The 25,552-nt window shown below is 39.7% G+C and overlaps 1 protein-coding gene across 1 annotated transcript in view; it reads left to right on the top strand.

Annotated features, from left to right (window-relative positions):
* Window positions 1-25,552, top strand: part of RGS7 (regulator of G protein signaling 7) — a 581,272-nt gene that overhangs the window by 385,299 nt on the left and 170,421 nt on the right. The gene's annotated exons all lie outside the window — the stretch shown is intronic.

Below are 25,552 nucleotides of genomic sequence, written 5' to 3'. Positions count from 1 at the left end.
TGTTGCCCAGGCTGGACTGCAATGGTGCAATCTCGGCTCACTGCAACCTCTGCCTCCTGGGTTCAAGCAATTCTCCTGCCTCAGCCTGCCGAGTAGCTGGGATTATGGGTGCGTGCCACCACATCAGGCTAATTTTTTTGTATTTTTAGTAGAGTCGGGGTTTCACCATGTTGGCCAGGCTGGTCTCGAACTTCTGACCTCAGGTGATCCACCCACCTCGGCCTCCCAAAGTGCTGGGAATACAGACGTGAGCTACCATGCCCAGCTACATTTAGTGGCTTTTTAAAAATATATAAAACCTTTCACACGTGGCAAACGATTCACATCACTGAAAGAAAATAAGATGCATATTGTTCAGAGAAGATTCTGAGAAAACAGAAAACAATAGTCATGAAAAGCTGGCATTACAGTGACTGCAGAAAAGGTCAGTGATATGCCAACCTATGTAACACACCCTTGCATCAATAAGAGAGGAACTTGGCGTGGTTGTGGTTCCTGCCTCTGGTAATTATCACCTTAAAATGGTTTAGAATTAACAGTATACGGCCGGGCGCAGTGGCTCACGCTTGTAATCCCAGCACTTTGGGAGGCCGAGGCGGGCGGATCACGAGGTCAGGAGATCGAGACCACGGTGAAACCTCGTCTCTACTAAAAATACAAAAAAATTAGCCGGGTGTGGTGGCGGGCGCCTGTAGTCCCAGCTACTCCGGAGGCTGAGGCAGGAGAATGGCGTGAACCCGGGAGGCGGAGCTTGCAGTGAGCCGAGATTGCGCCACTGCACTCCAGCCTGGGCGACAGAGCGAGTCTCTGTCTCAAAACAAACAAACAAACAAACAAACAAACAAACAAACAAACAAACAAACCTGAAGGTGTAGTTCAGTAAAAATCTAAGAAACAGGAAAAATCTTCACAGATATCATAAGCTAGTAAGAAACAATCATTGTTTATAATTTACAGGTAGGATCTTGTTTTAGCTATAATGTGTATGGAAAACTGATTTTATTTGCTTGCTCGACACTTTGAGGAAGTTTTTAAGATTCATTAGAAGCTGTTATGAAGAGATAAAGTCAAATGTATCCAGGAAGGAACATACATGTTCTTTAGTCATATTTATGACAGGCTGAAAAATTAGTTTCCGATCTGTTGATTTGTTTTTTTGAATGAAGTAATTCACCCTAGACAAAATCCAAGGCTCCGTACTGGTTTCAAGAAGAGTTAAGAAGCATTAATGATTGTTCTGAATATGTAACAGATTGTGCACATGGAAAATGAATCAGTCTGGTGGCTGTTCTGATCCCAATTTGATGTGGTTAATAATGTAGCTGATATTATGAAAGTTACTTTGATGGCTGCCTGTGTGACACCAATCATACCTGTTGAAACTGGTCATGAAGGGAGACTAAGTAGTTATAATGCTAAGTCTAGTTTTAACTCTATCAAAAACTCCCTCAAGATGTTTAAAAATAAGAAAGAAACCCATGCCTAGTTTCTGTCTTGTGTGCTGTCTGGTAGCCAAGTGGTCGTTTGAAGATCTCTAGGGATTGTTTGATGTTCTAGAAGTCAGTAATTCGCTGAAAGAGGGTTTTGTGGCAAGATGGAAGAAGAGACTAATTCTGGGTATGGGAGCAGGTTCCAATGGCCCATTTGGAGACAGGAGGAGAAGGTTGAATGATCTTCAGGACCATACTTAAGACCAATGAGTCTATATTATTTGCTCACTTAGTGTTCAGTATTTTATCAATGAGCACTTAATAACTCATTTCTATTACAGCAATCCAGGACACATTTGTCTGAATATTTTACCAGAGATTTTGGTACCATTAGACACGTAGTCATATTTTGTTATTATTTTAAAATACACATGGATTTGAACTTTTTGTTAAAATTTAGGATTTTTTTCAGTTTACATATATGTATAATACACATATACAAAATTAGACTAAAATGTTTTTCTTCTGCTTTGTGAGTACACTTTTATAAAATATATCTTTCTAGGAAAATTCCATTTCTTCTTTCACACTTTCATTCATCTAAAAAATATTTATTGAGTTCTTCCCATGGGCCAGGCACTGGGAATACAGAATGAATACTCTCTCTTTGAACAAGTTGATTGTCCTTTCCTTCCAGAATATCACACTCATACTCTTCCATCTTTTCACTGGCCATTTGGTTTGGTCTCAGTCTTCTGTAGTGGCTTTTCACTCTCAGCTAATCCGTAAATGTTGGAAGGTTCAGGTTTCTGTCCTAGGTTCCTCTCCTTTCCGCATCTACACGCTGTTGCTAAGTGACATATGTTGAGAACGCTCCAATTCATAACTTTCATGCTGACCTCTCCACAGTGCTCCACACTCACTTCTCCAGTGCCTAAGGCCTCTGCCCTGAAAGGTCAAACTCAACACAACCAAAATGGAACCCCGATTTCTCCACCTCTCAAACCTACTCCTTATTGTAATCCCAAGCTCAGTTACAGAGTTGAGTCTTCTAATCAAGAATATACTCTGTCTTTTCCTGTCTTCGGTTTTGATATGTGGTCTTTCAGGAGTGCTTTAAAGTTTTTAAAATATAGACTTTGCACTTTTCTTACTAGGCTTATTTCGGTTATTTTATTATGTGTTATTATTATATGTGGGTCTTTTCTTCCTATATATACTTTTTATTGTTTACATATATGAAAATGATTGATTTATATATGCTAATTTAATATGTAATTTCTTTGCTACACTGTCTTTTTTTTAAAAGAAATCTTAACTAGCTTATTGGAAAGCTACAGTACTTTTCCCAGCAGTTTATTAGGATTATATGTAGTTGTTCAAAGCCTTTAATTATTTGGCAGAATGTTTTGTTGCCTGTGCATATGCTGTTTTTTAAAAGTGATTTTTTATCCTGCCTAGATACCTGTAATGCCTTTTCTTTCCTTGAAATTCAAAGTATAAATGGGCCATTGCCATTTCATTGCTTATTTTGTGATGTATTTACAAATTTGGTGACTGATTTAAGTCTGTTGATCAGCTTTTTCCTAATTGAAGAAAATTTTTTTCTGTTTTGTTATTTAAGCTCATTTTCTACATTTATAAAATGCATATAATAGTAACGTCTATTACTTAGTGCTTTCCTGAGGATTAAATAAGTATTACATACAGTGTAAAGCAGTTATTACCAAATCTCTTACATAATAGTTCAGAAAATCTTGATCGGCAATTATAGGTATTTTTGTATTTTTTATAATAATTGTAACTAATTATTTGCTTGCTTATTTGTTCTCATTTCCTGTTTTGAAACAACATTTACTGATATGCTTCACTCTTTTCTACATCTCAGTTATTATTTTCTCTGTTTTAAAATTCATTTTTTAGATTTCTCTCTCCCTTCTCTCTTCCAGATTAAGTTTTTAAGTTTCTACATCATAACATTAATTCTAATTCTCTTCACTGCCGATTCAGCCCTTTACAGATGCTAATAGAGAATATATCTATTATTGCGTGTTTAACTTTTCATCATTTTCTTATTTTTTCTAGTTCTCTATTTCTACCTTCCTTTAGAAAGTTCTCTTCTAATCATAGACTCTAAGTATAAAATTCTCTTGTAAGTTATCTTTCATCAATTGCTTTATTACATCATGTCATTTAAGTTGAGTATTTTAGGTATATATAGATACTATTATAATCATACTTTATGTCATTGCATGTCTTAGAAATATTTGTGAATTTGTTTTGTGAATTTTTCTCATTTACTTTGTCTCTGGCATGAAGGACTCTACATGCAACTGATCTTTAGTTACATGACAGGGTGGATGGAGTCCCCTTAGATTACTTAATGTATGTATATGTCAGTGGGATCGTCTGCATTTTGCAGCTGGAGTTCGCATTCTGGTTAATATAAATTTGCATTAATAAGTTAGCTTTTTGACAGACTAAGTATGGTGGGGAGCGAGCTGGACCTGTCAGTAATCCTTGCCTCAGGATATCATCATGATATCATATTGTCTCTGAGTGTGATGGACTTACTTCATTGGAACACATTTCTGTCCTGTATTCAACGTTGTCCATTGCCACGCTGCCTCCAAGACATGGCCATGGCTGATTTCTTCTGTGGTGTTTGCCCTCCACTGCAGGGAGAGAAGCTGTCCATATTTGCAGTGGTTTGATTAGTGCAGCCCCACTGCAGCTGTTTTTTGGTGCTGTTGATCTACTACAGTGAATGGGATTCAAAGTGTTGTGCCGCCTTCTCACATATATTTTGCTGTTTCCACCCTGGCACTGAGGGTTGTTTGAGTAATCTCCTAGAGTCTTCTCTACTTAGTACTGTGGTGCTGTCTCAGGAGAATGTTGCAATCTGGTCTTATATGTGGAATATTGGTTAGACTTTCAGACCACTTGCTGCCCTAATTTATAGTGCCAATGCAGATTTTTATTTGTGTCAATTATTTGTTTGTGGCATTGATAGTTAAACTTCATGTTGCCATCATGTCAAAAGTTTATATTTTGATTTGTACCTTTCAATCATATCACTAAGAATCTAAAAGGAGTGTATTTACCTGTGTGTGTTTGTGTTATATATATACACACACATATATGTGTGTGTGTATATATATAATTCACATATGCAAATGCAAAACACAGAATAAATTGCATTAGTCTTACAATTAGACTGTGGCTGACAGATTAAATAAAATGGCTACTTTGATTTCATAGAGAGGAAAATTAATGTGCAGCAATCATTGGATAAGGGCAGGGGGATTGGAAGGAAGAATTTAGTCCTTGGTAAACATACGTCTACATTGTTGAAATCTGTACTAGTCAAGGTTCTCCAGAGAAATGGGACAAAGCAGTGTGTGTGTGTACAGATGGGTAGATAGATAGAAGATAGATGATAGATAGATATAAATAGATAAATGATAGATGATAGATAAATGATAGATGATAGATAAATGATAGATGATAGATAAATGACAGATGATAGAAGATATAGATAGATATATACAGATGATAGATGGATGATAGATGATAGATGTTAGATAGATGATAAATGATAGATGATAGATAGATGATAGATGGGTGATAGATGATAGAGAGATAGATAGATGATAGATGGATGATAGATGATAGATAAATGATAGATGATAGAAGATAGATGATGGATGATAGATGATTGGTAGATGATAGATAGATAGATAGCTAGATAGATAGATAGATAGATAGATAGATAGAGATTTTAAGGAATTTGCTCACACAATTTTGAGAACTGGTACTTCTGAAATTCATAAAGCAGGATGGCAGGCTGGAGACCTAGGCATGAATTCATGTTTAAGGAGGTCTGGTGGCAGAATTCCGTCTTCCTTGGAGAAAATCTGTTTCTTTTCTCTCAAGGCCTTCAGCTGGTGGGATGAGGCCCACCCACATTACAAACAGTAATCTGCTTTACTCAAAGTCTACTAATTCAAATATTAATCTCATCCCAAAATACCTTCACAACAACATCTAGACTGGTGTTTGGCCAAATATCAGGGCACAGTGGCCTAGCCAGGTTGACATATAAAGTTAATCATCACAGCACCCATTAGGAAGCATACCATCCACCACTAATGTCTTCTGTTGACAGTCCACCCCATTGCTTCCATGTTGTCACATGTTCCCATTGGCAGAGCCCCTTCCTAGCTATTGACACTCTTTGCTTTAGCCAGGCTCACTCTGGGGGCACAGCAACTAATCAGACCTCAAAGTAGGAAACTGTGCCGTGCTTCCAGAAGCCCTGTGCTATTTTGCTTTTTTACTCTCAGTTGCATTAAAGTAACTCCACTGCTTCCTTAGATTTTTGGCATATCTGGCACTTGGTAAGCTGTCAGCTAAATATTTTTCATTCTCTCGCCCTTCAGCCTCTAGCACTGGCTTCTTACAATGGTATTCTCAGGGTTACAAGCACAGCGTGAGTTTCTGTTTGTGTCACATTTGCTATTGCCTCATCCACTAAGACAAATCCCCTGGACAAGTCCAAAGCTGCTGTAGGGAAGGACTGTACAATGCATGGATGCAGGACTGTGTGAACAAATTGGGGCCATTACTGGCAACATTCTTCCATGTTCGTATTTCCTCTGCCTTTTAAACCTGCCCTTCTGTGATAAGTCCTACTATCCTTAGGGTTGAGTTTGCAAAATTTATCTTCCAGAACAGATTTATTATTTTCTTAGTAAACCCAGTGTAAACAAAATGGCTTAAAATGCAGATAGAAGAATAAGATTAAGAATAAATATAGTTTATCTAGGATAAAAACTTAATGACAAATACCTGCAAAGTTTCTTCCTCTAGAAGCAATATCTGTTGTAAAAATACCAGTGAAAATCAAGATTCAGGCAAATCGACCAGATGTTTTGCTTACACACCATCAAACAACTGGATCAAGTAACTTAATTACCACTGAGTTAATTAAATCAATCCATTGTGCACACCATTATATAGAGTCTGTCATCTGCCTCCCAAGCCTGCCACAAGTCTTCTGAAGAAGAAAGTGCTCTAAATCTTGTTAATTAATTTAATGAAACTCCATTACAAATGGCCTTTGTATTCCACGAATTTAGTTAAACTGCCAGTGAAATTACAGCCCTAAGAACATGAGGGTGCATCAGAACTGAGAAAGTAAAGAATGTGTCTGGCCGGGCGCGGTGGCTCACGCCTATAATCCCAGCACTTTGGGAGGCCGAGGCTTGTCGATCACAAGATCAGGAGATCGAGACCACAGTGAAACCCCGTCTCTACTAAAAATACAAAAAAAAATTAGCCGGGCGTGGTAGCGGGCACCTGTAGTCCCAGCTACTCAGGAGGCTGAGGCAGGAGAATGGCGTGAACCCAGGAGGCAGAGCTTGCAGTGAGCCGAGATCACGCCACTGCACTCCAGCCTGGGCAACAGAGTGAGACTCCATCTCAAAAACAGAAGGAAAAAAAAAAAAGCATATCTCTGTTATCTTTGATAATGTTTTGGACTTACAAAGTGTTTTATGCTTTTCCAAATCATTTAATTAGATTTTTTTTTTTTTTTTGAGAGTCAGTCTTGCTCTGTCACCCAGGCTAGAGTGCAGTGGCGTGATCTTGGCTCACTGCAACCTCAGCCTCCCGGGTTCAAGTAATTCTCCTGCCTCAGCCTCCTGAGTAGCTGGGATTAGCCACCACGCCCAGCTAATTTTTGTATTTTTAGTAGAGACAGGGTTTCACCATGTTGGCCAAGTTGGTCTCAAACTCCTGACCTCAGGTGATCCGCCCTCCTCAGCCTCCCAAAGCGCTGGAATACAGGCGTGAGCCATGGCCCCCAGCCTTAATTAGATTATTTTATTTGGTTATCATATCAATATCATGAAGTAGCCAGGAAAATTAACAGGAGAGAAACTTGTGAATATCTAAAGTCACACAAAAACCTTGAAATAAAAGCACAGCAGGTATAACCTCTACCCTGTGTGCCTGCTCCTTTTTTATTTTTTATTTTTTTCGATTGTAGTCTTTCTCTGTTGTCCAGGCTGGAGTGCAGTGGCATAATCATGGCCCACTGCAGCCTTGACCTCCCAGGCCCAGGTGATCCTCCCGCTTAAGCTTCCTGAATAGCTGGGACCACAGGCATGTATCACCACACTCAGGTGATATTTATTCATTTAGTTAGTTGTTTTTAATTTTTTTTGTTTGTTTGTTTTTGAGAGGCAGGGACTCACTGTGTTGCCCAGGCTGGCCTCAAACTCTGGTCTCAAGGGATCTCCCTGCCTTGGCCTCTCAAGGTACTGGGATTACAGGTATGAGCCACTGCACCAGACTCCTGCACCTTTTTGAACAACTATTTCAGATCTGGATTCTGCTTTTCCATCAGTGGCGGGCAACCATAAGAGAGGCATGGACCCAACTGACCCAAAGGCACATTACATAATGTCTTTTGGAATAAAGTAATGTATTTCCTTGGATTTGATGTTACGTTTACCTGTTGCATTCTGGGTACACCATTTTGTTAGAGCAATTTTCTATGTATTTCAACTCATATATTATAGGTCAATAAAAACAGATCTTTTCTGTATGCTCTTCAAATTGTTTCAAACAACAATCTTGCTTCAGTAGAGGGAAGGGGTAGAAGCATTTAAAATATCCCTTGCAAATAACCATTAGGACCCTTACAAACCTATAAACCTATAAAATATATATTTTATTGTCCACTGAGCAAGCTGTCATGTCCATAGGAAATAAATAAAAATGACCATTTTATTATTGTTCCAGTGCTAGTAAACCACTCTATAAAAACATTCTAGGTTTTTGAGATATATTTCAGACTCTGATGAGAATATGCAAGAAGTCATAGTTTGGAGCCATTAAGTATAAATCTAACAAGATTGATTGATTTGACCTAGTTTCAAGATAATAGATATTACCCAAGCATTCATCTTCCAAACGTGCATTTTATATTATAAATAATGCTTAAGAAACTAACAAAGTCCTCATGTCTTTGGGTACCTGCTCTCATCCCACACCCTGGCTACTGCAGCCAGAGCTTCATAGTTGTGTACACAGGGAATCTTATATGTAGTTCTACTTATTTCATGCGAGATGAGCAAGAACTATAGTTTTCTTTGTGCATTCATTTCAGTGTATTAGGAGCTTTTCTTTAGAAGGGAGGAATTTATTTTTGCCTATATTCTATTGGTACCCTATCTATGTTCATTCAGGGTGCTATAACAGAATGCAATAGACTGAGTGGCTCAAACAACAGACACATTTATTTCTCACAGTTTGGGAAGCTGGGAAGTCCAAGGTCAGGGTGCTGGTGGCCTTTGTGTCAGCTGAGGGTCTGCGTTCTGGTTCATGGATGGCTGTCTTCTCGCTGTGGCCTCACATGGCAGAAGGGGAGAGCGAACTCTCTGGAGCCTCTTTTATAAAAGCACTAACTCCATTCATAAGAGCCGTGCCCTCATTACCTAATCGCCTCCTGTATGAATTTGGGGGTGATACAGACATTCAGTCTACAGCAGGTTCACCAAAATTATGGTATCTTGTACATTTATTTTTATTTTATTTATTTTTTATTTTATTTTGTTTTGAGATGGAATCTCCCTCTATCGTCCAGGCTGGAGTGCAGTGGTGCAATCTCAGCTCACTGCAACCTCTGCCCCCCAGGTTCAAGCAATTCTCCTGTCTCAGCCTCCTGTGTAGCTGGGATTACAGGGGCACACCACCACGCTAATTTTTGTATTTTAGTAGAGATGGGGTTTCACCATGTTGGCCAGGCTGGTCTTGAACTCCTGACCTCGAGTAATCCACCCGCCACGGCCTCCCAAAGTGCTGAGATTACAGGTGTAAGTCGCTGTGCCTGGCATATCTTACACATTTAATAACACCAGGAATCTCTCTTTTGGTGGCCCCTTGCCCCTTGGGAATGCTCTAGTGTACAGAAAGTGAGAAGTCTGCACATGTTCCTCTATGACATCTGCCATTCAAAGTGATCAGTGCCATCCAGTGCAGTCCTGTCACATCCAACCTGTTGGGACCAACTGTCTTATTTAACCTAGAAGCTAGCCACACTCTTTTCTTTTACTCCCCACCTTATTTGTTTTTGGTTTTGCATTTGCATTTAAATACTGCATTCTGTAATGCAACGAGTGACTGTTGTTTCCATTGACTTGTATAATTATCCAATTGCTCTGCACAACAAAGTCCCCACACCTAGAATGTACTGAAAGGTCTTCATGAAGGCCATACGTTGAAGTTTTCGTTGCCAAATTAGGAGGTATTTCCCCCAGGATGTCTGCCATTATTTCAGACCATCTTTCCCGTTGATAAAGGCTTTTTCAGGTTTGAGTTTCTGGCTGCCTTCACTTCCCACCTCTATCACTATATTGCAGTTCCAGCAGAAAAGAACTATCACGCATGAGCATTAATCAGTTGGGTGCCCCCAGGTACCATGTGGGACGTTTTCCTCTCATTTAGTTCTTATAAGTAGAAAGGGGGCAAGAAAGCTCACATTTACTGAGCATCAACTATGTGCTGAACATCATGTTGACAACTTGATATATGTTATTCTGAACTCCAAGAGAAAAGAAAGAAAACTTGAAGAAATAGACTGTACATTTAAAAATGTAAGTCTCAGATCATGAAGCGAATAGGAGAGATAACCAGTATTCAAACCCAGATACATTTGATTTAAAAGCATGAACACTCTCTGCTCCAGGCGAGGGACGTCAGCTTCACTTCACAGATGAAGCCCCTGAGACTCCCAGCAGAACCGAGGAGCAGAGCTGGGATTCATACCTGGTGTGTCAGCATCATGCCGACACAGCACGTTTGTTAGAGACCAGCAGGTGATCTGTCTGTCCTAATTCCACTTTTGGTTTTTGCTGGACAGCACATGCATCTATAAATGCCAGTCCCAGAGTTTTGTGACCTCTCTCATTTTTATCTGATTGGCTTTTTAAATATATACTGTTTATTAGAGTTGTCAGCTATTAAGGAAAATACAAAAGGCAGCTGGAAATCTGATTAGAATTTCTGTCTTTTATCTTGTAGAACTTGAACAGACATAATGAGGCCAGGGTTCAATGGACATTTGAAGATGTGTTTAATTACACGTAGGAACATCTCCTATTACAGCAGAGCTTGATATTTCTACACTATCCACTAGAAAAAACGAAAATGAAGATGGCTACACAGACCAAATGGATGATGCACAATTGCCCTCTGGCATTGTCTGATTCTTCCAGTAGCTGGCTGGCCTCTTTGCTTTCTTCTTCTTTTTAGAGCCTCACTTGCCTTTCTGCATATATGTGTTCCTTTTATAAGCCGACTTGAATTTTGTTTGGCAAAGAAATAAGACATAAGCAACTTTCCTAAAAAAGGAAGAAGGGAAGAAGAATAGAAGAAAAGAAAAGTAAAAAGCACTGGATAAAGCTAATAAGGCCTAGAGCAGAGGATATCATCTAAGGATATGCCTATTCATCAGGGTAGCCACTCAGAAGATGACAGAGAAGTGTACGATTATATCTGCTATCCAGAAGGGGCCATAGATAGTTGTGTAAGAGCTGTCTGAAAAGTCAGGTCCCTTTATCTTTTATTAAAGATAACACGGTATTTCTTATTTCTCAGATGAGGAATGAGTTAGGTTTTCCCCCTCCTATATTTCAGGTGAGAACAGTGCTGCTTATTCTATTTCTATGTCGTATTTCATGAAGCATTTTCTTTTATCACAGCTAATAATGATAGGAGATGCTAACTACAGCAGTACAAAAAGTGTGATAAGGGCACTGATAGATGTTTTATAGCCTAAATATGATCCTAGGAACATATCCATCTCTTCATTGTCATTTGTCCCAAACCACACAGACAGGTTCCTGCTGTACAGTAAAAGGTCACCCTTTTAAAAATAATGAGTCTAAAAACCTCAATTGAAACATCTGATGCGATTTTCAAATTTTGAAAATTCCCCTTTAAGTGAGGGAGGCTGCAAGTCTAATGAGACTAAAATTTTTTTTTTTTTTTTTAATTTTGCAGTTATATTAAATTCAAGTGATTGGGGCCTCTTGAATTATCCAGAATTCCTGCTTCCTGCTGTGCTCACTAATACCTGGGCTTTGAGGCCCATTACAGTACATTATGCACACCATGTTGAATTCTGATTATCTCCATTTCACAGGAGGCACATGCTCAGATTGTGACTTGTGTTATTTTCGGGTAATAACTGCTCTTTTGATTTAAACCAAATTTTGGAAGGGATCTGCCAGGCATCAGTAGCATTTTGCTTCTACTGAATGCCCATAGGAAGAGGGAGTGTCTGGTTTTCAAAGGACTGAGGCTTACTCATTTGTTTTAGCAAATATGACATTCAACTCTTCCTCTGCTGGGGTTCATCCGTGAACATGGATGTGTCTGGATAGTCATAGGCTTCTTGTGTGAGAAGTGATGAGTGCACCCCGTCTTTATTCTTACTTCTGGCAGCACCATCAGTGAACCCTTGGCCCTCATGAACTGATCTGCCAAGTCTTCCTGGGATATTGGATATTGGTTGTTTGGATATTGGTTGGTAGATGTTTAGCAGCCCCTGCCTAGGGACAGGAGTCAAATGTCACATGTAGTTACTTATAATGTACACATTTTTTAAAACATTTTGGATTCTTTAAAAGCAATAACTCTAATTTGCTTTTTGTAATTTGGAATTTGGGAGACATGAAAAAATAAAAAGAATAAAATAAAAAGCACTTATCAAAAGCTCCCTGAGACAGCCATAGCTAAAATTCTAGCACCTCTGTCTGTCCAGGCTTCTTTGAAGGCCTGAGCCCACTCTGGCTCTATCACTGGAACGAGCCCCACTCGGTGTCTTTCCTACTCCCCATATGTGATCATTTTCTTGGACCTCTCGTGAACCAGTATCTCATGTCTCTTTGCCCCCACCGGCCTGTGAGGCCCATACTCTTGCCATAGCCTTTTTTTTTTTTTTTTTGAGATTTCCCACTTCTTGGCATAATCACTTTGATCCTAGCCAAGGGCACTGCTTGTGCCCGGGATATTATGCAGCCTGTACCACTTCACAGACTTCCTCCGTGATCTCTCACACTCGAACTTTTCACAAGGTTTTGTTGAGCTCCAGGGATAGAAGAAGAAAAACACAGCACACAGGATAACTATGGCCCTTTCCCAGCCCAGATCTATCCTTGTGTCTTTTAGAAGCTACTTCTCTGAGGCTCTCCTCGTGTCTCAGGACAGTGGCCAATATCACTAAAATCTTCTAGGTATATTTAGGCCCGGAGTCTGGGTTCAATTGACTCCTAGTGGAAGAAAAAGAGTAAACAGTTAGGCCGGGCGTGGTGGCTCAAGCCTGTAATCCCAGCACTTTGGGAGGCCGAGGCGGGCGGATCACGAGGTCAGGAGATCGAGACCATCCTGACTAACACGGTGAAACCCCGTCTCTACTAAAAATACAAAAAAATTAGCTGGGCATGTTGGCGGGCGCCTGTAGTCCCAGCTACTCGGGAGGCTGAGGCAGGAGAATGGCGTGAACCCGGGAGGCGGAGCTTGCAGTGAGCCGAGATTGCGCCACTGTACTCCAGCCTGGGGGACAGAGCAAGACTCCGTCTCACAAAAAAAAAAAAAAAAAAAAAGAGTAAACAGTTTCTTCATTTTACTCTTAGCCACACTTTCTAAAGTCTCATATCCTACTGTCAGATTGACCTCAAGAACATTTTAAGATTGACCACATCCAAGGATCTCTTGACATGACAAACACCACCCCTGTTGACAGGGGCATGGGCTGTCCCACACTGATGCATCATGGTCTGACTTAGGACATTTCCCGAAGTCTGAGCCACATATTCACTAGAATATGAGCTTTATAAGTAGAAGGACTTTGTTCTTTGTTTTGTCTCTAACCCCTACATAGTGTTTCACACATACTGGGTAACCAGTAAACATTGTTGAATTGAATACACTTAACAGAGAATATTAACATTAAAAAAATAGATTGTTTTATCTTGCGTGTTTTACTTAACAATATAGGAGACATTTCCACATTCATAGTTTAAGCTGTAACTGGAGGTTTACCTTAAAGTGAAAAACCCTAGGTTCCCTTGACCCTTCATGACACAGAAAATTTTTAGTTACAAATAGAAAATGAAACTTCCCAAAGCTATTATCCATAGGTTTCGATTAATCTATTTTTTCTCTAAGTAAAAGCAAGGAGAGAGGTTGCCCAACTACAGGAAAATGTTCTAAAGGTTCTGAATCAGCCTAAAGAGCCTGCTTTTATTCCATAGAAAATGAGTTTTATGAGCAAATAGTAGCTCCTGTTAGAAACAAGCCATCATTTGTTGACTGAAATGGTGCGTTCTGGAAAACTCAAGCGAAGGAACAGCAAGGCCGTAACAAGAATTCATAAAGAGACAAATTCTTCTGCTGGAAATTTATCTCTAAACCTAAAATAATGTCATATTAACTGAAACAACTGCTTTCGGTTATACTTTGATTTTTTTTTCCTAAGTTTTTCAAAAATTTAAGCCATTGTAAAGTATCATGACATCCTGCAAATAATCTTTTTTAAATAAATCACAATTCAAGGTCAGATCATTTACTTCCAACTTAGAAATTCTAGACTTTTTTTTTTTTTATAGTTTAGGGAGAATGAGTAGGTTAGTGTTTCTAGAATGACAGATTCATGCCTGTAAAAGTAAGAGATAAGACAAAGATGGTAGATGGTTGCATCACATAAATCCCAGAATTGCACCACTGAGATATTTCTGCTCAGTCTGGTGTACAGTGAACAGCTATTAAGGACAGAGAGCACCTCCTCCCTCTACAATAGGTAAATTTCCACTGCTTTGCCTTTTCATGCACATTCGCTGTGTTTTATTAATGCTTTCCAGCTCCCATCTGGGGCCTCACATTTGATGAATGTGCCTGATTTACTAACAGATGTCCAAGAGCAGCCTAATAAATTTTTGGTCACTGATGTGGTACTGTAAATGGAAACAAATTATTAAAAGATTTTTTTATCCAGTGTCTTGTCTGTCCAGCTTAGAGCCAACAGGAGCTAAGATTTCTGTCACTGAGAATCATATCATCACACCCCTGCTGTCCCACCGAGCCCTTTACAAGAGCAAACAGTGGAGTGTGAAGTGTCTGGCAGCTGACGCCCCTCCACACTGCTGCTGGGAAGGAAGGGCTGATGGCAGCCACTTGTAAGCCTTGTTCACTCTCCGCCTGTGTCTCCTGCAGATTTTGTCAAATATTCATTCGCTTTACATGAGCACTTGCTGTAAGGAAATACTGGGGACATATCTTAAGGAACTATTACTAAAAGTCAAATAATCTTGTGTGGTTGGAGACACTTCTGTACCTGGAAGGTGAGGCATTTTACCAAATAATCAATTTCAAGCATGCAAAGTCAGAGAAAAAGATGCAAGCAAACTGGCAGGGAGGTGCAAAATTTCAAAATAAAGAGTGGGACAGAAACATAGGTATTACTTAGACTCTATCATACAAATTATGTGAAAATTCTCCGGCAGCATAACGGGGCCTCTGTGGAATTATATTCTGCAATTAATGAGGACAGTAGAGGCCTAGGAGAGAGTTGATTGAGAGGCAGTGACATCATTAAAGAGTTAAGAAGCAAACATATGAGAATAAGAAAATAGGGCTATACGCCACTGCACTCCAGGCTGGGCGAAAGAGCGAGACCCCGTCTCAAAAAAAAAAAAAAAAGAAAAAGAAAATAGGGCTATAAACATTTTCTTGAGAGAAGCAAAGGTAAGGAGTACAGTTCAGTGCAATAATCTTTTCAACTTGAAGTTGAAACATTAACTTGTTTGAAGTTGAAACATCTAATTAGTCACCATCAACGTATCTGATAAAGTTCCACAAAGAAGAGCCCTGGGTTTAAACCACACATGACACTTACCCAAGAGAATGGAACAGAACAAGTGTCTGAAAGGAAAATGTATTTAATATAAATGGAGTGTCAGGAAAGACAAAGGGATGTTCTTTTCATGACCTTAAAAAATAGATTTGATATCTCTTCATCTCTGATGTCAAAATGTTTTGTCTCAAGTTCGAATAAAATGCACTTTTTGGTTGGTCACGAGGTAAATAATCTAGAAATTCTCTCTGCAATATGATAGAGTGATAAAATAGTAACAAAATAAATCAGGTTTGCAGATAGGACTGTGATGCATTTAATAAGTTGTTAATGCACACACAAAATGTCCCCATCCTTGCACTGGAGGTGCAGTGATGATTAATAAACACATCACTGCCCCTCTTAGGGGCAAGAGTGACATTGAAGAAATCATTACACCAACAGCAAAGACGATCGGACACTACAACTCGCAAATGCTCTCAGCTTCCTCCAATCTCGGTTTCCCAGTGCATCCACCAAGAGAGTTTCTGATCTTGGATCAGTCTCGTATTCCTGTGTCTGTCTGAAATTGTGCACGTCGCTGTTGAAAAGTCACTCAATCCTATAAATTATTGCTACCAAGATATCATGGTTCCCAACCTCAATCAGGCCTTCCTGACTTCCTGGCAATCCTTTCCGTAATCGGATCTATCTCCTATTTAGTGGGATGATTATTCAAAGCTTTCTCCACTTCCTCTGCTGGCACGCTACATTCTCAGTCATTCTCAACATCAGACCGTAATCTTTCAGGGGAAATAGAAAGCAAGGAGGAAATGTCTCTAATTTTAACTCGCTCTGCTTTACAAATACACTTTGACTCTGTGTGCACCCGTTCTTGCTTCTCTTGCTGTCTGTGTTGAGCTTCCCTGTGCTTCTTACCCCATCGTCTCTCACCACCTCAGTGTTGATTCATCCCTTTTTATTTTTATTTTCATTTTGAGACAGGGTCTCGCTCTATAACCTAGGCTGAGGTACAGTGGCACAATCACAGCTCACTGTAGCCCCAAACTCCTGGCTTCAAGTGATCCACCCACCTCAGCCTCCTGAGTAACTGGGACCACGGGCACACACCACCATGCCTGGCTAATTTTTGTATTTTCTGTAGATATGGGATTTCACCATGTTGCCCAGGCCGATCTCAAACTCCTGGGCTTAAGCCATCCTCCTGCGTCAGCCTCACAAAGTGCTGGGATTACAGGCATGAGCCACCACACCCAGCATTTCATTCCTTATATTTCACTTTTTATGTTTGTTTGTTTGAGATGGAGTCTCAGCTCTGTTGCCCAGGCTGGAGTGCAGTGGCACGATCTCAGCTCACTGCAACCTCACCTCCTGGGTTCAAGCGATTCTCCTGCCTCAGCCTAACGAGTAGTTGGGATTACAGGTACCCGCTACCACTCCCAGCTAATTTTTTTTGGTATTTTTAGTAGAGACAGGGTTTCACCATGTTGGCCAGGCTGATCACGAACTCCTGACCTCAAGTGATCCACCCGCTTTGGCCTCCCAAAGTGCTGGGATTACAGGTGTGAGCCACCATGCCCAACATTTCATTCTTATGTTTCACTTTTATATCTTAACCAGCCATATCTGTATAGGCTTACTCACCACAGTTCTCTCCCATCATAATACACTCTTACATTGATTCATGGTCCATGCTAGCTATTCTCCTATGTCTCTCCTGTTTTCACAAACTCAGCTGCGTTTACTGTCTCTAATTCCTGTCTCTCAAGTTTATTTCTCAGTTCACTGGAATCTGGTGTGTATCCCCCCACTTATACACTGAAACCTTATTTGCTGTGATCACTGATATTTTTCTTGTTGCTAAATTCAATGATTACTTCTCAGTCCTCAATTTGGCCTCACTGCAGCATTTTTCTCTCCTTTTTAACTTCCATTACTCTCCTCTCTGTTGTGCCATAACTTCATCACCCTCCATCTTAGTACCTTTCACAGATTTCTCTATTTGCCTCTTAACTTTCAGGGTTTTGGAGATCCAGGCATGGGATTTCTTATTTCTTGGCTCTTCACAGTTTATGCACTTCCTTATTTTGCCCATTGTTGGTATGATAACCACTACAAATATACCTCTGGACTCTCTTCTGAGCTCCTGGCCAACTGTCTTGTCTGCTACAGATCTCTACTTGGACGTTTCCTGGGCATCTCATAGATTGAACAAATCTAAATGGACCAAATTCTTCTATCCCCCAATCTGTGCAGACTTTGCCTCCTAAATATCAGATCTGTCTACCTCTCTCTACTCCCACTATCTCTCTCCTCATTCCAACCATCGACACATCTCACTGGGAACTGCCACTGTTTTCTACCTCATATTCCTTTTCCTTTTGTCTCACACCAGTAAATTCATTTCACTGCATCTATAATGATCTTTCCCAAACTCAGATCTAATCATGTCTCTTCTGAAGTTCAATAACTAATAGATCCCCCCATTGTCCTCAGGATAAAGTTCAAACAAACATTTTAGCTTAAATTTAAAACCCTTTTTGATATAGCCATATTTATATCATTGCATCTGCTCAGATCACTTTTCAACCCATGCTGTGTCTTCAAGTCACCCAACTGATATCCCTAATCACAATAATTTGCATATGCTGCTTTCTTTGCTTGGAACCTTCTCTTGCTTCATACTCCCGTCTTTTTACTTAGAACTTGAATTAAATATCAACTCCTCCAGGAAACCTCCCTGAGCTCCCAAGATTGGATTGGATCTTCCTTTAATGTGTTTCCAGAACACACTGCATTTTTTCCCTGTTGAAATTATTAGACTGTGTAGTTAAGTGTCTGTTGATTTGCCAGTTTCACTATTAAATAGACTACTGACTTCCTATAGACAGAACTGGCACCTTGTCTAGTGGGTTTTGTTCTCCCATACATTGAATAAATGATGACTGAGATACACATTTGGTAAGCAGACCTTTTAAATTAGATGAGCTTGCCAAGGAAGAAGGAATATAGAAAGACACAAAGGAAAGGGGAAGCTACAGCAGAGATAGATTTTTAAGAGACTTTTAACCATAGGGAGCAGGAGTCAGAAGGTAGGGAAAACTAGGTCAGGAGCCGGAGAGAAAGATAGCAGAGTAGATAGAGTGTGACAGCAGCCACATAGAGGGCTCCAGGAAGGGAGATTCACCGGAGCTTAAGCAGAGAAGACTGGGACAGAGTGGAGAAGTGGTAGAACTTTTCTACTAGGAAGTCATTGGTGACCTTTGAGAGAACAGATTCAGTAGACTTCTGCCGGAAGAAGACAAATACGGTGAGCTAAGGAAGGGGTTGGGAGTTGCAAGTAAGGAACATACGTGTGTAATACTCTTTCATGAGGCATGAACTCAAAAGGAAGGGGAGCAAATTGCAATAAGGTCGTACTTAGGAAGGTAGCAAAATTAAGGGCAGATTCTTTTCTTGTCTCTCTTCTCTCTCTTTTTATTTTCCTTCCTCCCTCCCTTCCTTTCTTCCTTTTTCCCTCCCTTACTCACTTTCTTCTCTCTTTTTCTCTCTGAGCTTGCGTAAAGTGAAAAGTTTTGGACAATATAGTCATCAATTAAAGATAGAATGTGGAATCTCAGAATCAATATTGATAAAACTTCTGAATTTGGAGCTCTCTGCTGCCTCTTAGTGTCCTTGAAAATGTTCTTCCCCCTATAAACTGTTATCCTCAGAAAGATACCAGTTCAATGCCAAATGCCATTTAAGCCATCTTGCATTCCCCATTGCGCATTGCCATTGTAGACCTCACAGGGGTTGTTAGAAATTTAAAGTTAGCTAGAGTATGACAATAGATAGCAAATTGCTTCACACATTTCTGGTCTATTTCTGGTATATTTTGGCACCTCAATAGTTTGAAAAAGCAATTTTCATTTGAAGTAAGTGAAAATAAACATGCACATATTAGTAGTAAATTTCTAAAGACCCCAATAAAGCTAAATTGAGTTCCCTGATAATAGATTATTTTACATAAGGTGGATACATTGATGTTATTCATCCATATGTACAAACTGGCACCCCTGCATGACATCACTTTGGATTATCTGATAAGGAGGAGGAGATGGCAGAGGAGATTAAAAAAGGAAGTAAAATATTTATGTGAAACTCATTTCTCTGTTATAGTATGTTTTTCTACCATTGCATAATCTTTAGCTGAAAGAAATGGTGATATTTTAATTTTTTGATGCCATTATTTCTTCCAGCAACTTTGCTCTTTATTTTTCCTAATTGGCTACATTTATATGCATTACTTTACAGATAATTTTTATTACTTTTGCCATTTTAATCAATAAGAACTAAATGATCCAAATAATTAGCTGTCTTATTCATTATCTGAATAAAAATTTCTGGAATCAACCATTTGTTTTTCAGAGCTTTTGTCCTTTCATCCCACTTTCATGATTTTACTTAATTAAAACAGATAGGTATTCAACTTACCTATATTCATAATTGCACTTGGCATGCTATTTCCTTCAGATAGCTTTGTAATCAGACCAAAGTTCATTAGTAACATTTTTAATGTAAAAAAAGATACCTGCATTGTTTTCCCACACAGTTAGGTCTCAAGCTTTATTGCTTTTATAAATTAAGTTTCCACTTTCAGAGTTTATTATAGTTACTTTCTTTTAAAAGTATTTTCAGCTGTGAGGAAATCAGCATTGCCTTTCATGGGCAGAATTAAGGGACTGTGCATAGGTTAAGGAATGTCATCTAAGTAGGCTGGGTAAGGAATCAAGTTCCATGAGTCTCATCTCAGGCTTCATTCGTTTTCTGAGCTTTTCACTTGGCTTTTAAAGTTGGATTCAAAGACTTCTGGAAAAAAAAAAAAAAAAAAGAACAGCCCAGGCACAGTGGCTCACGCCTGTAATCCTAGCACTTTGGAAGGCCAAGGCGGGCAGATCACTTGAGCTTAGGACTTCAAGACCAGCCTGTGACATGGTGAAACCCTATCTCTACAAAATATACAAAAATTAGCCGGGCATGGTGCTGTGCCCCTGTAGACCCAGCTACTTGGGAGGCTGAGGTGGGAGGATGGCTTGAGCCCAGGAGGTTGAGACTGAAGTGAGCTACTTCAGTCTCAACAATGATTGTACCACTGAACTCCAGCCTGGGTGACAAAGCAAGACCCTGTCTCAAAAAAAAAACCCCAACAACAACAACAACAACAAAGAAGAAGAAGAAAAGCAAATCAATATTTTAGACCTTTTTTTTTTTTGGTGTTGGGGGATGGAGTCTCACTCACTCTTTCACCCAGACAGGAAGGCTGTGATGTGATCTCGGCTCACTGCAATCTTCACCTCGCAGGCTCAAGCCTCAGCCTCCATAGTGGCTGGGACTGCAGGCACGTGCCACCACACCTGGCTAATTTTTGTATTTTTAGTAGAGATGAGGTTTCACCATGTTGGCCAGGGTGATCTCAAACTCCTGACCTCAGGTGATCCACCCACCTCAGCCTCCCAAAGTGCTGGGATTACAGGCGTGAGCCACCATGCCTAGGCTGTTTTAGACATTTTTCACTCCAAATGTATTTAAGTGTGAGTTTGTATTTTAAAATATGGACTGGTAGGTTGAAATAATGTTTATGCTGTCACTAGGCATTAATTAAAAATAGAGAAGATGACATTTGGAATTTTTTATCGTCTTATGTGTTTGCAATTTAATAAATTATCAAGATGTTATGGTGAACAGTGTCCTTTTTAAAATAGAAAATAAGTGTAAAATTCTTACATAAAAATTATATCTAGTCATGTATCCCATAACAATGTTTTGGTCAGCAACAGACAGCGTGTGTGACAGTGGTCCCATGAGATTATAATGGAGCTGAAAGTTTCCTAGTGCCTAGTGATATTGTAGCTATCCTAATGGTATAGAGTAATGCATTGCGTTTTCTATGTTTCGATATGTTGAGATACACAAATACCATTGTGTTACACTTGCCTACAGTATTCAGTACAGTCACATGCTGCACAGCTTTGTAGCCTTGGAGCAATAGGCTATGCCATATAGTCTAGGTGTGTAGTAGGCTGTGCCATCTAGGTTTGTGTAAGTATATTCCATGAAGTTCGCACAATGATGAAATCACCTAAGATGCGCATGGCTGTATTTTCCTTTTGTTTATTCTCAGAGCTACTATTAGCTGTACAACTTAAATCAAGGCATTGATTCTTTTAATTCAGCAGTCAAAAGTAATATATCAGTCCAAATAAAGTAAACTTTAATCATATCCAGTATCAAAGCAAAGTGAGCATTTGTTATAAGTATCAAAGAACCACTCTGAAATAAGTGTTTTCTTTTAAAATTAAATTTACTTTTTCTTACTTTATTTTCAGTTCAAATGATACGTTCTGCTTATACCAGGTGTAAAGTATGCATGGCCAGGGAAACAGAGTTTAAGCAGCGTGCCTGCCTGTCTTGCAAGATCTTTATGAAAAGAATAGGAAAGGCTAATAACAGTACACAATTAGCTACAGTAAAAGATGTCAGGCATTTAGGGCTCATTGGAGGGAGAGATTGCTCTAGGAGGTCAGAAAAGGTCTCATGAGGGAGGGCTGTATTTGGGTGGACCCAGGGAATTGGACAGAATTATACCCAGTGAAGAAAAGCAAGAAGGAAGCTTTTTTACATATACATAAATGTTAAAGGAAAGGTACAGAGAAGACTGCCACCTGCTCCAAGTCACTAAGTGATCCATTTGACTGGAAGAACTCGTACACTTAATGTAAAGGCGGGGCTTGGGCAGGGTGAGTTCAGAGGAGCAGCTTCTTTATAGAGAAAGAATAAAAGTCGTCCTGCAGAGCATCACTAAGGAGTGAGTTGGGTGAAGGCAAGAAAGCAGAGACTGTAATCAAAGCATATCTAATTCCATGATATGGAACAGTTGAAATTATTTTCAAGCACACTGAATAAAGCCAACAGACAAGAAGTGATGAAAAGATGTGTCAGTTACTTCCACAAAGAGCCTCCAGCCTTGCTACCTTTCAGTCTAGTCTCCAGATTTGGAGAATGATCTCCTAAAGAACAAACTCTAACCTCGTAAATACAAGGATCCTTTGAAATGATCAAAGATAACGAAGCTGAAAAATCTAACACAGTATCTGGAACACAGCAGAAATGAATGAGGCTCTTATTGTTTTGCCACTTTCCCACTTAAACCTGCGCAAAGATTTCACCTTCTCAGAGGAACAAATGCCAATAAGGACTTTCACGAAGGACACAGCCCTGCATCCTTCTCCAGCCTGAGGCTTTCCCAACTTGTAGTTCTGCCAGATGAACTGCACTTCATCAGGGGTGCCCAGCCACCACATGCCTAGGGGCCTTTGTGTGCCTTCTTCTGCCTTCTCATTCTTCAAGTCTCCATGAGAAGAAGGGTCACCGGGTCTGTAAAATCGTCTCTGGCTTCTTCATCCTATGTGTTTCTTTGAGGTGCGGCACAGACCTTCACCACAGGTTATGCAGTAGAGTGATTTTTTAATTGTAATTTGCTCTTAAAAAAAATCTTATTTTAGAATAGGTTTAGATTTACAGAAAAATCACAAAATAGTACAAAAAGTTTCCATATATCCCACCCCCCAGTTTCCCTCATTATTGGACATCTTACATTAGTACAATATACTTGTCACAACTGATCAACCAATATTGGTACTGGTTAATATTAATATTAGCTAAGTCAGTTAATATTAAAGAGGTTAACATACATTAATATTAACTGAAGTCAATACTTTCTGCTTTCCTTTATTTTCACCCAAAGTCTTTTTTCTGTCCCAGGGTTCCATCCAAGACATCACATTAGATTTAGTTGTCATGCCTCTTGTATTAGCTAGGGTTCTCTAGAGGGACAGGGCTAATAGAAAGATGTATATATGAAAGGGAGTTTATTAAGGAGAATTGACTCACACGATCACAAGGTGAAGTCCCATGATAGGCCATCTGCAAGGTGAGGAGCAAGGAAGCCAGTAGTGGCTCAGTCGGAGTCCCAAAGCCTCAAAAGGAAGGACGCTGACAGTGCAGCCTTCAGTGTGTGGCCAAAGACCTGCGAGCCCCTGGCAAAGCACTGGTATAAGTCCAAGACTCCAAAAGCTGAAGAACCTGGAGTCTGATGTTTGAGGGCAGGAAGCATCCAGTGTGGGAGAAAGATGGAGGCCGGAAGACTCAGCAAGTCTGCCCTTCCACCTTCTTCCACCTGCTTTTTCTAGCAGCACTAGCAGCCGATTGGATGGTGCCCACCCAGATTGGGGTGGTCTGCCTCTCCCAGTCCACTGCCTCAAATGTTAATCTCCTCTGGCAACACCTTCACAGACACACTCAGGAACAATACTTTGCATCCTTCAATCCAATCAAGTTGACACTTAGTATCAACCATCACACCTCTTCTGGTCCTCTAGACTATGACAGTTTCTCAAACTTTTCTTGTTTTTTATGGCCTTGACCTTTTTGAGGAGTATTACTTGGTTATTTTGTAAAATGCCCCTGAATTAGGATTTGTTTAACGTTTTTTTTTTCTCCTGATTAGTCTGAGGTTATGGGTTTGGGGGAGGAAAATCACAAAGGGAAAGTGCTGTTGTGATCACGTCAGAAAACCATGGATCCTTTTCTCTTTTTACCTTTTTCAGAGTGTCATGTAAATGGAGTCATACACTCCACAGGCTTTTTAGAGTGGCTTCTTTCAGTTAATAATATACATTTAAGTGTGTACGCTATAAACATGACATCACTACTGAGGTAAAATATATTGTAAAGTGACTCATATTTTTCCCTTTGTCATGGTGTACTTTTTGGAAAAACAGTCATTAAATGTGGCCCCCACTGAAGGAGTGGAGTGCTATGCTCCACCTCATTCAGGGTGAAGTATCTACGTAAATTATTTGGAATTCTTGGCAGGGAAGATGTTTCTATTTATTTATTCAATTATTTATTTACATCAGCATGAACCCCTAGTGGGTTTTTTTTTTTTTTTTTGGTACTTTGGGATATAATCTCAAAATATAAAATTACTTAATTCAATTTTTTTTTTTTTCCTGAAATGGTTTTATCTTTGGCCATTGGGAACTCTTGGAGTTGGCTCCTGCTTCTCTTCCACAGGAAAAGCAGATAGGGCAACCCACTGTTGCTTTTGTTTCCAGCCCTTGCTTACTCATCAGGGAGCCAAAGGTAGAGAGTGTGTGCATCAAGTGAAATGAAGACAATTGTGTTAGCCTTGTGCAAGTGTTTCCACTGTTCTGGTAAGAATGAAATACATATGTATAAAGGTTCATTTTGTAATACTGGTGATTCTAAATTTTAGTGCTATCTCTACAAACTCATCATGGTATGTAAGGTCATGTTGCACTAGTGATTTTAGTGCTATACCTAACAACCCATCGTGGGCTACAAGGTCAGACAGATTCCCTCCTATGTTTTCTTCTAGTAGGTTTCTGATTTTGCATTTTGCATGTAGGTCTATAATACAATTTGAGTTAATTATTGTGAAAACTAATAAGTCCTGTGTGTAGGGTCAGGTTTTCTTTTTTACATAACAATTGGTTATGTTGTGTTAAAACAACAAATGATGGAAAACACTATCCTTTTTCTACTGAATTGTTTCTGCTCCTTTGTCTAAGATCAGTTGACTCTGTGGGTCTATACCTGGACTCTCTATTCTGTTCTACTTATATATTTATCTGTTCTTTTGCCAGTACTCACTGTCTTGATTACTACAGCCTGAAACTAAGTTTTGAAATCAGTGTGGATATTCCAAATTTTTTTTTTTTTTTTGAGATGGAGTCTTGCTCTGCCACCCAGGCTGGAGTGCAGTGGCATGATCTCGGCTCACTGCAAGCTCCGCCCCCCAGGTTCATGCCATTCTCCTGCCTCAGACTCCCAAGTAGCTGAGACTACAGGCGCCCACCACCACGCTTGGCTAATTTTTTGTATTTTTAATAGAGACGGGGTTTCACCGTGTTAGCCAGGATGGTCTAGATCTCCTGACCTCGTGATCTGCCCACCTCAGCCTCCCAAAGCCAACTTTGTTTTTATCCTTCATTATTATGTTGGTTATTCTGGATCTTTTTCCTTTTATATGCACTCCACAATCATTTTTTCAGTATCTTTAAAATAGTTTTCTATGATTTTGACTGGTATAGCATTGAATCTATAGTTCAGTTGTTCAGTTGTAATGAATTGG

The sequence above is a fragment of the Hylobates moloch genome, unplaced genomic scaffold, assembly GCF_009828535.3.
Source record: "Hylobates moloch isolate HMO894 unplaced genomic scaffold, HMol_V3 SCAFFOLD_18, whole genome shotgun sequence".
Classification (NCBI taxonomy): domain Eukaryota; kingdom Metazoa; phylum Chordata; class Mammalia; order Primates; family Hylobatidae; genus Hylobates; species Hylobates moloch.
Note: the sequence above shows the minus strand (reverse complement) of the source record. Positions and strands in the feature narration are given on the sequence as shown.